Source organism: Drosophila hydei, unplaced genomic scaffold, assembly GCF_003285905.1.
Source record: "Drosophila hydei strain 15085-1641.00,03,60 unplaced genomic scaffold, DhydRS2 tig00008148-arrow-arrow-pilon, whole genome shotgun sequence".
In the NCBI taxonomy this organism is placed as follows: domain Eukaryota; kingdom Metazoa; phylum Arthropoda; class Insecta; order Diptera; family Drosophilidae; genus Drosophila; species Drosophila hydei.
In genome coordinates, this window is record NW_022045852.1 from 226,032 (window position 1) to 243,090 (window position 17,059).

General features: G+C 38.9%; 1 non-coding gene across 1 annotated transcript; it reads left to right on the forward strand.

Annotated features, from left to right (window-relative positions):
- The first annotated feature begins 3,778 nt into the window (after positions 1 to 3,778).
- Trnaq-uug lies at positions 3,779 to 3,850 on the forward strand. The gene has a single exon. It is a non-coding gene; the product is annotated as a tRNA-Gln (tRNA).
- Positions 3,851 to 17,059: the final 13,209 nt, after the last annotated feature.

The window sequence follows — 17,059 nt, forward strand, 5'->3', positions numbered from 1 at the left end:
TTTCGCAGAAGTTACGAAGCGCTCTGTCCAGAGATTTTACAAGCTCGAGCTAACTCACTAACTAACTTAATTACTAACTATGCAGTATCTCGTCAAGTGATGCCACACTTTTCTAGAGTGCATTTAAATTGTGTAATGTAATTTGAAGTTCAGTATATATATATATATATATATATATAACTGAATCGACACAGCTTAAAGACTCCTCCTGCTTCTATCCTGATCTGGGAGCAACTAAAATGCGACCAATTTAAAGAGAATGTTAAAAATTACTTTTGGGGGCATAGCAAATGGAGAGCAGAATAAATCTTTATTGGGCTTACAGCCACGTTCAGTACACCTGAACCACCTATTGTTGTCAACATTAGGATTCGTCGAAGCTGTACGAAAAAAAGAAAGGAAAATCGGAGCAATTTTATTTAAAATAGACTCAATTAGTTGACTGCTGGAACTATCTAACATAGACTATTTCCCTACAATATCGTATCGGTAGATTATGATTATGTTGAAGTGGAAAGAAACGTGATTTAAAAAATTCGGTTAAACGAAAGCCCCTGCAGTCGTTGAGAATATTTTTTGTTGGTTCTTTTCTCGTTTATCATAGTTTCAGGCACTTGAGCCTTATCGCTGCAATTTGTCGGTCGGTCGTTAGAGCGGACGGACGGGTGGTCGGTCTGTCCGTCGGTCATCGGATGGTCGGACGGTCTGGCGGTCGGTCGGTAAATAAGCCAATCTAAAATTGACGGCTAAGAAAATGTTTATGGTAATGGTAATAAATAAAATTCAATCAAATATTAAATAGTTTTCGTTATCAGAACCTTAGCATCGGTGCCTCGGTGTCGCTTCAAATAAAACGAATATCTGATAATTCCGCACCTCCATATCGAGGGAATTACAGTATGGTCAGACAAACACTTCGATACATTTTCATTATATAAACAAAAATGCATTTCAAATAATGAGTTCTATCAAATTTTTATATACGCATTTCTTAACATGTATTACGCCTAGTTTTTGAACCACAATTTGACATATGTTTCATTAAATCATCACAAAAATAATTTACTTTCTTTATTTTATACAACGCTAAGTTTTGGTCAATATTTTCGAAATTATAACTAATTTTTACTTATTTTTTCATAGCTCACATAGCACACAGCTCTGCCGGTGAAATCGACTCGTCTAAGACTGCAACACAATCTATATCAAGGGTTCGCATCTATACATACACATATGCATACATATATGTAAGCTCTTTACTCTTATAGACCATACGAAATCGATGTACCAGCCAAGCAATAAAGTTTCCTGAATCCTCTTCAATATTCCTGTCGTATGTAGGTAAAAAAATTTCAAAATACATTTAAATGTTTTGTCAACGAGCTGTTTATAGAAAAAAACCAGCTAATTATAATCCTTACTCTCTGCGTTGTCCCTTGGAATTCGCATTGATTGAAATTGGCTCACAGCCTGACAAGGGTCAATTATGCGCTTCAATTAAATTGTATTCAACACACACGCACACACACACAGCTACTCATGCTATGTATTATTATTATATATTATTGTTAATAAATGAATACGAAAACACTCACACACATACACACAATGTGCGACGTAAAATCATAATAAACAATGAAAAGCACAACACGGAGCGGACCGGAGAGCGGAGTCGAGGGGCCAGCGGAAGGGTGGCAGATTGCTACAGTTACATACAAAAGCATATAAACAGCTGCGAAAAATAAAATAGCATCGAATGGCCCACAAGCAAATCCGTCTTATATCTAAGAATAAGATGAACAGATTTAAACTCACAAAAATAATTTATTTACCAATTTTTAAAAGAAGAAACAAACTAAATAAGAAGTGAATAACATTTGTCTTGAAATAATGGTGCTATAATATTTTTCGCCACTGTATATTCCATAAGGGTTGATAACGATCCTACTCAAAGGATCTATTCAGAATTACAAGTATATTGCTCAATTGGCATTAATGGCGGTATAAGCGAAGACTGATTAACACACACGAACATCGGCAGACAGCGAGATAGGTTGAAAGGGAGGGATAGGGCACGGGGGAGCGAGAGCTAGCGTGAGGGAGAGAGCGAGAGAGTAGAAGCGGCAGAATCAAAGACCTCCGCTTGTTGATGATAGCCCCGATTTCCAGTTGAAGTGTGAGCATATATCAAAGACTTTGTAGTCGTAGGCTCTATTAAAAAGCAACCAAATAAATTGAAGAGGAGCCAAGCTCGCATGCAAATGGTTTTTGGTTTAGGGCCCTCACGTGCCCACTGGCCAATTTGGTGCTAAGCACTATACAAAAATTCAGACACGTAACACTCGAAACATAAAAATTGACAAATCAAATGCCAAGCACACACAGACGCACGCACAGGTGTGGATCGCTTGGATCGTTCCTAGTTTTCTGATGGCCAGGAAGAGACGTACTCCAATAGTTCGTACGCTTTATGGGTTTTGCGAGCATTGTTTAAGCCTTTCATGAATTTTGGTTCCATTTCGCAAGAACTCTTCACTCGCCGCACTTGACACTACGTTCTGTTGCCTCTTCTAGTTCAGCAAGCAGCAAACTGTCAACACGTTCGAGCCATCCCGCAGCGCAACCATTGTAATAAAAAATTCCCAGGAATGTTTAACCAGGCTTCCGTGGCCCATACTAAAGACTAGGCATTAGCATTTCAAGCCAACGATTGCGTCATGGAGTGTGTGTGTGTATGTGAACTACTCGTATGTGCGCTGCGAGTAGGCGCAGTCGCAGTCGTAGTCGCAGTTGGCGAAAGAAAAGTTAAGAAAAATGAAAAAGGGGCTAATGGATTTGCCACGATAATGCAAGCGGAGTTGAATGTTTAGGGCCGGGTCATTAGCAGTCAATGTCTAGACGTGACGATCACCGACTCGACACCTTCGACCAGCCCCCTAGGCCAACAGCTACAAGCAACAGGTTGCCCATCAGCATGGATCAGCCGTTGAAAGAGTCAACCGGTTCCGTTACCCACTGACATTTTAATCAGACTGCATGATGACTGGGTGATGAATGATGCAGTGTTTAAGTATGAATAACATATCCACGCTCATCTCTATATGATATTATATTAGCCCTAAATTTTTGTAAAAGCTCTTAAACAATGTACATTTAATAAATTTATATGTGCACTTTTTGCCTTCAATGGCAAAGTAAAAATATTTTTATTGAATAAGCTTGTCGAGCTGATTACATTATTATATACATACATATGTATATTTATTTTATTTGACTCTTGTCTGATTGAGTCTGAAATTGGTGTGAATTTGGGCTTTTGCTTTTTGCAAGCCAGTTTAAATTATTCGCCGCTTAATTTCGTGTATTCGATGATCCAAAATAATACATACACACATACATACATATATGCGTATTTCCGTTCCTTTATCGCATGCGAAACGTATAAAAGCAACTCAAATAAAATCAAACAGGAACAACAACAGTGCTGCGACCTCTTCCTCTGTCTCTGTCTCTTTCCCTGTCGTTGCGTTCGTCCCTGCTTATTCCACTGCCTCGACCTCTGCTTCTGTCAGTGCCTATGCTTCTGCCTCTCTGTCTATGGCTTTGCAATGCGCCCTGCAACGATTCTGCTGCTGCTGCTGTCGCTGCTTCTGCCGACGTTGTCGTCGGCGTCATCAACAACTGAGGCCACCAACGGAATTCTATTTATAGCTGAGCGCTGATGCCGTTGTTACGTCGCTTTGTGCTTGGGTGAGTTTTGGACGTTCTGCATTCAACTGGTTCTATGGTGTAATGGTTAGCACTCTGGACTTTGAATCCAGCGATCCGAGTTCAAATCTCGGTAGAACCTTGTTCTCTTTGGTCGGTCGATTCCTTTTTTTTTAATTTTCAAGAATGTAAGGATGGAATTATAAAATTATTTCCAAAAGACGACTCAGTTCATTAACACATTACGCGGTATTATTTACATCCGTTATCCACTGACAAGTACTGTGCTATTGCCTGATTGACAGATTGGGACGCGTTGTAATGGTTTGATTGAGATAACGCATAATGCTGCCTAATACCTAATAGTGTATACTTCACCCCACTATCTGCTTAATCAAGTGAGAAATCATTCGTTTATTTACCGGTCCCCCAAACACCCTATTACGCCCCTATTGGCTGCCAAAACCGATAACAACTACGAGTTTGATTTCTTTTACCTTTTATTCCCCCTCTGCCTTTGTTTGTTCTGTTCCGCATGTTTGTTTACCTTTAATTTGAGGGTGAAATATTTTATTTATATGCATATGTATTTATAAGCATATGCAAATATCGTAAGTATATACAGCCATATTTTGTATTATTATCGTTCAACCAATAATAAAAGCCAGAAGCCATTTTTCAATGGATAAATTAAGAGAATTTCACTTTAAAAAATTAAATCCAACTTCCATCCCAACCTTTCACATTCAGCACAACCGCATTTCTTTATTGTACACATATCTTTGTCAAAGTTTTTTAAAATTCAAATATATGCATTCTCTTACTTATATTGATTTATAAGAGTAGCCTCATAAATTTGAATTTGGGCTTTTCCTAGCTAAGTTCTCTCCACTCAAAGTGAATTAGTCGAGTAATATAATGCAAGGGAGTATATTGGCTTTGTGCAATATCCGTCCTGCTGCCCATCCGCCCATCCGTTCGTATCAAGCCATTTTGCCGCTGTTGAAGCTGCAGAAAAAAGTTAATTTAACAACATATAAAACATATTTAATGTCTGAGATAGAAATGATGTTTGTAAATAAGTTTAATGTTGTTAAAGTTCATTTTAATACAGTTGCAAATTATACTAGCAATAATATTTTTTATTGGATATCATTTTTTGTGCGTGTTTTAGTTTGGTTGGCAACAAGCACAGTTTGAAGTATATATATATGCATATAAATGAAATATGTATATATACCGTAGACTTGGGGCCTATAGCGCAATAGTGTTTGAGGCCCTTTAATGGCTGCGAAACAAACTAAATATTGGCGCTTGGCTGCGAGTTGTTTTTTTTTTTTGCTTTTGTGTTTGCCTTGGGGAAAAGTAAAAGTTGGCTGGCTGACTGGTTGGCTAGTTCTGCAAATGGTCGAAACACCGGAAATATGAACACAATTTCTCAAGCTGACCAAAAGACTGACAGAGAGCATGGACGAACTTGTCGTTGCTCAATTAGCAAAATGCCTACGAGCTGCTTTTGCTTTATGCTGGCTAATGGCAAAAAGCCTCAATAGACACGGACATGGCCATCATTATTACTTACGCGTATTTTGAAGTGTTTAGATAACAGCGAAAAATACATGAAATAAAACTGGAAAAACTAACAACCACTACAGCTGCCAACAGACAACAGACAACGGACAGCGGACATTGGACTTCGGACATTGGACATCGGACATCGGACATCGGACATTGGACATTGGACAACAGCTAGCAACATGACCCAGGCAGTTGCTAAAATAGCCTACAACCTTTTTTGGTTAAACCACTATCCCTCTAGCTCTGGCTGCCCCCCAAATCCCCCTCCACCTCTCCTGGCTCCTCCACGCCCATTTGGACCGTTACAATGTTCATTCATTTATAACGAATTTCAGCATTGAAATGTTGAAAATTTGTTAAGCAGTCTCGTCCGGATCTTGGACCGAACCGTTCCGCCTGTCTGTCTGCCCAGCTGCCCATTTGCCAGTCTGCCCGGGGAGGAATTCTTCTCTCTTCATCTTCTTATTATATTATTTTTAAACTCTTTTTTATTTTGTGTTGCTTTAAACAAATCATCTTCATTCATGTCGTCTGGCTGTCTGTCATTGCAGCTGCTGTCTAAAAGACATTAGTTCGTAACTTAATTAATGCTTTTGTGTTAATTGCCACAGCAAAAACAATACACAATGTTTTAAGACTACAAACAGCAGCAACAACAACAACAACACGAGAAGCCTAAAATCTTCAACAAATAATGAAACTTCGTGCGTGTGTTCCCAAGAATTGTGAAACTAAATTGTGTGTGTTTTTTTTGGCCTTTTTCAACATTATTGAATGATATTATATAGCCCAGGTATTCGCTGGAACCTGCTTCATTAACTAAAATTATAAATTATTTAGTATCGAGAAGAGTTCAGGTTTTGCCAGATTCGTAGACTTTGACACTTATTCGACACGTTTCACTGCAAAAATCGCAAACGAAATTGACCAAAATTTAAAAAAAGAAATCACAAGTAAAAGCAGTGTGGTTGGGCGCAATCGACTGGCCAATGCTCGTTCACAGTCCACAAGTAGCTACATTTATTTAGCCACTTAGACAGATTGATATAGTTCATACAAATTTATATATCTAGATTTGCTTCTAGCTTCAAACAAGCAGAGAGACAGACGGACGGACGGACGGACGGACGGATAACAAGATAAGCATTACACAAAGCCAATATACTCGCCGTCGCGATGGTAAGCGAGCATAAGGAGAGTAAAACATGTTGCAGACTAGACGTGAATTATTCAATAGCAAATCAGTGTGATACGTAGAGACAATAGCAGCTCCGTAATGCAGCGAGAAGCGAGGAGAGAGATGAGCGAGGGCGGTTCATAATATAGTATCGATTGCGTTGTTTCAAGCAAGTTTCCAATCGAACTATTGCAAATCCGGAACTCCAATTTACTTTTCACTACGAACTCAAGCAGTCAAAGCAAACCAGTTGTCAAATCTTGGTGGGGTATGAAGCCAATAGAGCATCTTCTGTAGGCGAATGTTTGCCATACAATGCAATGAAATTGAATTCAAGCATTCCGCAGTCGAGTCGATATAGCACTGTCCAACTGCTCGGAACCAATATGAGTTAGAGTTAGTTACTAGAGTCACAAACAAATAAGCCCTTATGCCCTTAGAGAGCGATTATAATAATTTGTTAAGGCTCAGCTCGGATTTGCTCTGTGTGCTTACCACATTGGAAGCCATACGTAAACTAATTATGATTGCTTTATTTATGGAGATGATATTTATTTTGTCCAAAGTGTTCGCATTTAGATGAAGCCAATTCATATGAAAATATGACTGGATTGGTTTTTTGTGTATTAGTCACAGAGACAAGCGGTTGGTAACAGAACAGTTGGCAAATGCTTTTGCAATTTTGCCAAAATGCGCACAGTGCGCGAAAGAGATGGTGAGTCCGATGTGTTGTCACTGATTCAACATGGACCCCGAGCTGCAGCTCCTCTACCCGGAACGCGATATAGCCACAGTCGGCTCGGAGACGACACATTTGGCAACTGGCCTGCCTTTAAGGCCGAGCAGGTTTTTCCTTGGGAAAATGCATTAGCATGAATTATTCAGCCAACTTGCCGGCCAGCCGGCCTGCCGACCAGCCAACCAGCCAACCAGACATCTAAACCAGCCAATTGCATTGCCCCCAATTTTGTGGCCAGGCCGAAAATGTATGTTAATTCCTTCAAGTGCTGCAGTCGTGTGAGTGTGTTGTGTGTGTGTGTGTGTGTTACCAAAGTTCAAGTAGCGCTGATGTCAAAATGTTATTTTTGCTCGCTGTTCGCAGAATAAATACACACACACACACATACAGTTATACACCTACATTTATAGGGGCATATATGTACATAAACAATTATAATTATTAATACTTTATGCATGGCCAAGTTTAGCAAACATGTATACCCCTTATAAATGGCCAGATGTGGGTATGATACGTAGCAGACAAAGGAAAGCCACTTTGATCCGGCATGGAATTGCTATACATACATACCTCTATCAAGCACATACCGCACATGCTTGATAGAAACTAAGAGTTGACTTGATAGGGCCAGACTTGGGTTTCATTGGGCGCGCAGGCGAATATTTAGCCCTAGGAGTATATAGCACACGTCATTTAACATATAACTCAAAACAAAACAAAACTCAAAAAGAAAAACTGCTGAGCATTCAAATGGATATTGTCTGTTCAATAAGCTTAAAAACGAATGGGTATTTTCAAATATTTTTACTTGAATATATTTGATTAACAAAAAGTATTCTACAAATATCAATTCAATTTATGAAAAGTCCTTGAAAATATAACATTTTTCCGGAGGAGATACTATCCTGAAGTTGAATTGATTTTGTGGTTGTCAAAGAATTATCCATAAGTATTAAAGAAGGTAAGATAACTAAATATTTTATTATATTTTTTTTTCAGACGTATCAATCGATAAACTAAGCTTCTTATAAATAATAGTTATATATCATATATATAGAAATATATATATATATATATATATATATATATATATATATATATATATATATATATTGTTTATATATATATTGTTTTCTTTTCATAACCTGAACCCATTGAGAATAGGAAATTGGCATATAAAGGTTTTGCCATTATGAAAGCAATGAGCTCAATCGATCTAGGCATAACCGACTTGGCAGATTTGGTTTTTTGTAGATAACTATTTCAATTTGAATGTTATCGATTACAAACGTTATCGAAAGTTAGCTGTTAATTTATATCTCGTATTTTTATGGAGTTAAAATCTTTAAATTTTGCATATAGTTGCGTATTTATATATTTTATACAAAGTTGATTTTTGTTTTGGATACCAGTTCCGTAATACCATGTTCCTTAAAATGAAGTTAAGTTGGAAATGAATCCGATATGTGAAAACCTTAGCATTTTTACTAAAATCATATGCTGAAATCAAAAGTTATTAAACAAAACGCTTGGCCACTCTGCCGAAGCACGCCAAGCGTCAGTACTTCCCTATAGGTTTGCACACATCCACGCAAATGAGTGCATCTCTTTCTCTTCGAAGACATGCAATTGCGACTGAATTGAGATAGAAATGTCAGCTGCTACTTTAAAGTTGCAACCCTCGATCGAGCATCGAGGTACCAAGGTGGCGGAGCTGCTTGAGGCGATGCGCAATTTCGACGAGCTTCTGCGTTGCGTAGGGGATGTTGGTTCGAGTCTTGCTGTCCTAATTGTTGTCTTCCTATGCTAAATATTTAAAACGCACGTCGGAAGGGGTTCAGGGTATCCGCTATTCGAGCACCCCTCTGACCATAGATTTCTTACTTGTATTCATTAATTTTTAATATTAAATCAAATTACTCCTTACATATATTAAACGCAATAAAAGCTTATTGCGCCTTTTACTTTGAATATTGTAGCAAGATTTGACAGTTAAAGAAAACTGTCCTCGAAGTTTTAGTCAAACATATTATATGGATACTGTATGAAACCATTAATCGAATGTTTAACCGGTACTCCAGCTGTAGAAGAAGAAGGACTTGTCAACTAATATGAATGTTTGCAGGAATTGCTAAAACGGAAATGAACAAAAAAACGCTGCATAGAGTGGAGCTCATAGACTGTTGGGTCACAGCACAGCCGAAGCAAAAAACATGATTTCATAAAGCCAAACATTTATTTATTTAGCTGAAATGTTTAACGAGTTGTACAAATAAGAGGCAAAAAAGAAACAAAAAACTTTTCGACGAAAACGCAAAAAAAAATATCAGATTTGAATTTGATATGCGACCCAGCACGTATCAAACATGGTCGGGGTAAATGGGCCGCTTGCCCCTCCGACCGACCGGCGGGCATCTAGTCGTCTAGCTAGCAGCTTCGTCCCGTGTTTCTGTAATTCGCAAGCAATTAAAAGCCGCAACACGCAAACGCTTGGCAACAAGCTCGAAAATTAGAAAAGCCAAACCCCAGGCAGGAACTAGCCGTGCCACTCACGTACCACACACTATATAGGCCTGCCTCCGAATACAACTTACAACTTACTGGCAAGTCATACGCTCTTACCCCCAAAACACAAATCGTTCATGACCATGCTCAGAGACTCTGATTCCGATTCCGAATCAGATTCAGATTCAAACTCGAGTTGCGAGTCAAACTCGTCGTAGTCGCAGTCGTAGTCGTTGGCCATGTTAGACCGCGCGTTCATTAGATAAACCAGATATGGGCAGGTAGGCCCATTCCTACATTTATTGTAATTATCAATGATTAATGAATTGCTTAGGCAAACATTGTGTCGCGACTGAGCGAAGATTTCGTTTCGAAACTGAAACTGAAACTGAAACCGAACCGAACCGAACCGAGCTGAGCCGAACCGAAATCGAAATCGAAACTACAAAACGAAGAAATTTTAGCAGAGTGCTACCGACTGCAACATACCCTGGCTAGGTAACATCGAGTTCGATTTTCGTACAAGCTGAAATCAATATCAAGTTTTCTCTATCACAGAAAATCAAACCAATGTACTCTGCTTCTGACAGCTGCACAGTGTATACAATGAAAACTTTGAGCTGAGATCAGAGTAAACAGTTGAATCTCAGGTTGCTTAGGTTATATTAGCGAGTTCTATTTATGTATTTAGAGTCTAAAGACTTGAATTGAGTAAAAGCCAAGCATAACTAAGACTGATCTATCGACTGTCATTGTACCCTGTATGATTTACATATGCATAGATAAATGTAATACTGGAAGACACCAACAATTTTACTTCAGATTTGAATTTACTACGAGCGCCGAATTTCCCAAAGAAATAACCAAAATATGGTGCCTTATCTTGTACAGGGTATTAGACAATGAACACAAGTCCTCGACGCGCTGCGCTAGTTTTTCGTCTCGACTTTTCACTACATTCTTCAATTGTATAGTTCGGCAGCCGGCTCGGGGTAGGGCATTTACTGCAATTAACATGGAAGGTGGCATTTTTGCTATTGACTCGATATTTCCAAGCACGCGGCATTGGTTGCCGGCCGACAGGCCGGAGGCGTGCCTATTGCCAAGTTGCCCCTAGAGTAAAAGAATTGCTTCCTAATGATTGTAAAAACGATTTCTAGTCGCCACATTCAATTAACCAGCGTGTGAATAGGAGCACAGAGCATGCCGCCTTTGCCGGCACGCCCACGAAGCAATAAACTAAGCCGCTCTCCGACTGATGCTGGTGGCGTCATTGCTCAGCGCAGCTCAGCTCAGCTCAGCTCAGCTCAGCTGGAGGTCAAAGTGCCAGCGGCTAAAAAAAGGAGAAGAAGCAGATGAAGAAGCCATTAAGCAAAGACCAACAAATTTCAATTCAATAATATGAATTTCAAATATCGCAATGTTCCTTCCACAGCCAACACAGCCCTAAAGCAGCTCCCCTCTGCCGCCTGCTCTTGCTCAGCGCTCGTGAGTCGATGTAAAAGTTGTTCAATTTGTCACAGCTAAAGTCTGGATTATTAGTCTTCATTAGAGGCGGGGCACTTAAGTGGATTCTCAGTCACATCCTCGCTTTCCTACATCAGCCACCACTGAAATTCTGGGCCCGACAGCGCTGTGGCTTATACGCGCTCGCAAAGTCTTAAGAGATCTATACTATAATTGAAATAGTCTAGCTGCAGAAAAGCCGATGTCATATGTAAGCTAATAGCTGATCAATGATATAATCAAGCCCATTTTTGATTTGAACCATACTTGGCTTGGGAACGAGTATCAGGTATTCCCCAGACCGGACTTTTATGTTCGAGCTTATCAGAAGGGAGGCCACTGTGAAGTCAGCGAAATTGTTGTAATTGCGTTTTCGGTGTGTACATATGTCAAATTGCCTAAAAAGTATTTATGTTAATAAGCAAAGCGAGCGATATAAAAGCCATAAAATGCCGCAAACTACATTTAAATAAGTAGATGCGTACCCGCCATAAGGTAGCATAAATTATCGCGAAGGCAGCAGCAGCAGCGGCAGCAACGCCAAAGACGAAGCTCATGTAATAAAAACTCTATTAAAAATGCCACTTACAATTAACAAAAGGCCCGCACTGCTCGCCCGGGTTCAGGGAGGGCCAACGAATAGATACACACAGCAACAGCAGCAAATACGAGTAATAGAAAACAATATACTATATATGAGTGAATAGGTAGAGAAATAATAGAAAGAAGGAAAGGAAAGAACGGAATGTATCTACGCAGTTGTATAAAAATTCGGTACTGACTTGATTGGCTCGCCATTGAATGGCCCTCGGCTCTAAAGCATGACGACAACGCCATGAGAAAGCATAGCTAAGCAGTCAGCCAGCCAACAAAATTTGCCAATTTGTATATCCAACTATTTATCTATCTATCCATATATTTATGTTGACATTCTCCAGGGGTTCTGAGACAACATATATTAATTGACCTTAGCCTTCTTATATTGGCAATACTCTTACGACCTTTCAACTCTATCTATCAGTTCATATTGGCAATTCACAAACACAAAGGAACTCAAAGAATAACATCATCAGCCGTTTCTTCTAATTTTCGATATCAATATTGATCAGCTCTCATATATAGGATATATGTATATATTTTTTACATAAATAATTTTATGAATATTAAATGCAGTAATTCACATGGCCACAGAGATACACAGAATGACAGATAAATTGAGAGTAAGATTAAAAGACATCGCAGACATATGACATATGCATCTAACGTATATATATTGGTGACGAAACACAAATACAGATACTCTAATAGATACAGATGCACACACATACACATACATAGACACACAGGCACAGGCACATGCATAGAAGAACTCTAGCGAGAGTCCAGTGAGCTGCGCACTTTCGTTTCCAATGTGAGCTCGGCTGGAGCTGCGCGCCTGCGTGTCTTAGATGGCCAAAAAATCGAAAGGGGAAGTCGCCAGCGATGCACACATTATTGAAATCCACAGTGCGTATGAGCTGGGTCGTTTTATTGCTTTTGAATTAAATTTAATTTTATGCGATTCCCTTCAAGCCGGCACCCAGCCGACCAACAGTCAACAGGGCAACAAACCAACCAATCAACCAACTTTTTTGTTGCTGCTGGAATGTGAGCCGAACTGCCAAACTTGATATGACAGATTCGGTTTACGGTGCTATAGCTGTGCTATGGCTACTTGCGAGGGCCGCTGGCCATAAAGCTCTGAGCGTGGCTTAATTATTTATGTATTAATACGAAGTAATACATATGTATGTACATATGTTTGCACACGTCTCGAAATGTGTGCGCATGCGTGTGTGTGTTTTCTATAATTATTTAATTTTTTATTTATTTAAGTTGTTTCTTTTTTTCTCTATGAATGTCCGTCAGTGGTTTTGGGCCTAAGGAAATTGAAAGTTACGTTCAGAATTTAAAAAGCGACGAGCTACGCCCAAAGCCACATTCATGGGCAACTAGACATAGACATTGTTAACAATGAAATACTGTTACATGCTCTTTAGAGCCAATTAGCTAATTGAATTGCTCAATTGACATTTGCTCTATCCTGTCTATGACGCCATGTGGCATGCTTGGCTTTTGCGATTATTTATAATGATGGTAATATGAATAAATTATAGCACTCACTTATAGATGCGAAATCTATCATTTTAACATCTTGTAAAAGAATATTGAATTTTTTCCAAACTATGTATGAAATTAGACATTTCAAATTTTATAAGTAGATATATATTTGAAAGAAATATTTAATCTATTTCTCAAATATAAATTTAATCATATAAAAATGATTAACATTTTATTAACATCTTATAAGAGAAAATTAACTTTAGTTGAAATATTTTGTAGATTTAATTTTCCAAAATTTAAAGGCAATTCAGTTTTTTTTTAATATTTTATAAATAGATATTTATTTGAAATAAATATTTAATATATTTCTGAGATATATATATTCAATCATATATAAATAATTATATATTTAAAATGTTTTAACTAAAAGCCAATATAATTATTTAAAAATATTTTTATATTCGTATATATATTATTTATTATAAAAAATTTATAAAACGCTTATAATTTATGTTTTTCTTTCAAGTCTATGTCTAGTTCCATATAAAGGTTATATAAATTCGACCTAAAAGTCAAACCAACTTCCCCTTGAAACTATATTTCGTTTCGGAAATACGTCACAGATCCTGTTATCGGTGGATAAAAAGAAATCACATTCATTAAAGCCACAGACTTTGCTCTCGTTTGATTATATAGGATTGTGGGCGTCCTCGTGTCTTCCTCGTGGAGCCAACCACTTTGGCAGCTTATTTAGAGCGTGCGATTCCTGGGTCCATTTACATTTAAATCTGTCGTTGGAATTTTGAACGTTAATTTTGTTGTTTTTTTTTTTTGTTTTTGTTTTGGCTGCTTCGCTCAATGCAAAGTGCTCTTCATTCACAGAAGTCCACACTTGGCTTCGCGCATGTTAAGCTTGATGTTAAGGTGGATGTTCAGGTTGGAGATTGGGGCCTTTCCCAGAGCTGGCAAGCGGCAACCGGCAACCGGCAACCGGCAACAGTCGACCCGAGCAGCAGCAGCAACAACAGCAACGGCTCTTCGCATCAGCATTCGCCGCTGCCATCTTCGTATTATTTAGCGAATTAATAACCATAAAAATCTTAATGCCAGCGCTAAGAAACCAAATCTTAAGTTTGCCTGCTGAATTTCTTATGAAAAACGTTCGCGCAACCAGCAAACAGCCAACAACAACACGAGACAACTGAGTAGGTTTGAAGACAAAAAATCAAAATAAATACAGCAAGACAAGAGACGAAAAAGAAGAAGAAAAACACAAGCACAGGGTAAAAAAGAGATTAGCAGAAGAAGTGCCGCCATATAAATTTATTTACTTACGAGTGTGAACTATATGCCCATGGCGTTCGACTGACCCTCGGCCAACTGCTCGGCCCCCCCTCGTTGCCATGGAGCCACGCCACCGTTGTCAATGCCAAATGTGTGACGGTCGCCAACCATGTCCGCGACCCGAACCCGAATCCAAGCCCAAGCCGAAACCCCGGACCGTTTCCTGTTCAGGCTGTGCGTGAGCTAAACCTTTTTTCACATCGCCAGCCAAGTGCAGCAACTCCGTGTGTGTGTGTGTGCAGTCTCAGGTACACTAGAAATCGGCAACTATTGGCAGCAACAGAAAAATGTAAGCACAAGTCATTAGACAGTCTTTAAGAACGGTTTAGAAAATATTTCTGAAATATTTGTTAGCCTAGCTATAGGCAACAGTTCTATACGATTCTTCAAACGCATTTCGCCGACCAAGTTCGAAAACTTAAACAAAATTAGTTTCCAACACCAACTCTTCGGCATATAAAAAACAACAACTTGGCTACGCCGCATAAGCAGCGGCGTCGTCGTTTCGTAATTTGATTCCAGTTAAATCGAAATGAAATCTTGTTGCCCTAAAAAGCATAAAGAGAAGAAAAGACTGTCGCTCCTTTTGAACTACGCTATGACGAGGCTTTTAAGTCCTTTCCTCTCCTGGCCGAGTGCCGCCTCTCTCACAGTTTCGCAACTAGTTAAGCATATGAATATATATTTATTATACGATACGATATTTCCACATCTCTTGTTAAGACGTATGCAAAATGAGGCTCACCAGTTGAACTCCAAGGCTTTGAGCCTTAAGCCGCTGCGCAGTCAATATTCATTTGAGTTAACTCTATGAAATATATCAGCCAAGCATTCAATAAATGTTCGCGAACTAACAAATTACTTTAAGGGCACATTAATTAGTAATCAAGAATCAGGCGGAACTCTTCGGAAGCAGTTTCAAGTATCAGGATAACTCGCTGACAAATGAAAATTTATTTAAAATCGAAAAGTCTTTGGGAGAGTGGGAGTCGAGTAAAGACCTTTCAGCTAAAATGGTATATTCAAGCTTGTCTGGTATCTCAAGTTGTTCTGTTTCAGAAACTCAATTCTTGGCAACTGTGCAAATATTGAGTGAAAGAGCATCGACTTTATAGTAAGTTGTGATCATACATCTAGAGTTAAGCTCTCGTCTTTATTACCTTAATGAAATAAGTCCAGTTTCGCTCGATGCAGATGCTCATGCTGATTCTATTCTATTCTATTCTATTCTATTCTATTCTATTCTATTCTATTCTATTCTACTACTATTTCAAAATGTTTGTCATAAGTGAAAGATCTCATATGAATTTGTAGCTCTATCTTTCTCGCTCTATCTATGTTGATAGACGTTCAGTTGAGCTATGTATGATACCATGAGGTATCTGAAACTTGCATTAGGTGCATTAGGCCTGTCTTTGGCACACCCCTTTGCCTGGGGGCCACACCCACTCGGTGGACGCACGTGCTGCGTTGGCTTTTTCTTTGATTGTGCAGTGTTTGTAGTCGACCGTTGTTGTTGTCTACTGAAAGATATTAAGTTGTCTTTTGTTGGGCTCATAATTTATGCGCCGGGCTGAGACAAATCATTTGCATACGAAATGTTTGGATTGGCATTGATTTGACAACGTGCCATGAAAAAAGAAGAAGAAGAGGAGAATCAAGAAAAAAAGAGAGATACTGCTAAAGTAACACGCGCCCAACTGGATCGGACCAATACACACACATGTATATACACATATAATATATATATATATGTCGAGCTAACTAATTAATGAAATCTATATCAATATCTAATCCGTGCGATCATTGTTTATTGTTCATTAAAATCAGCTGGGCGCCTAATGCAAAATTCTGAATACCCTGTAATCAAAGGGCTATGGATGCGAGCACTTTCAACTAGCTTTGCAGCTTGGCACATTTGCAACATGATGTTAAATTTGAAAATTTATTTTTAATGGGTACATACAGAGTGTGACAAGAATTAGCCGAGAGGGTTTTTTTGAGAGAGGACGGGAGAGTGGGGGATGGTGGGGAGTTGATACGCAAAATCATCTGAGGCTGCAAATTATGTTAATCTATGAGTGTGAGACGTCGAGAACCAGTTTAATAGAGTTTTACCGACCAGACAGACAGACAGTCAGACAGACGGACAGACAGACGAATGGCAACCTGTTGCTTTGTATATGCTAAGCGTATGCATTGACATTCCTTAATTTGCTTAATAATCGCCGTCGTTGGCCGACTGGCCTGGCAACAGAAAACAGAGACCAAACCAAATGCCGAAAGCCTCAAATACCGAAAACCGAATACCGAATACCCAAATGCTCAATATACATAGCATATAACATGCGAAATGGCCAAACACCAATCACCAATCTCCAAACACCGAACAAGATGAA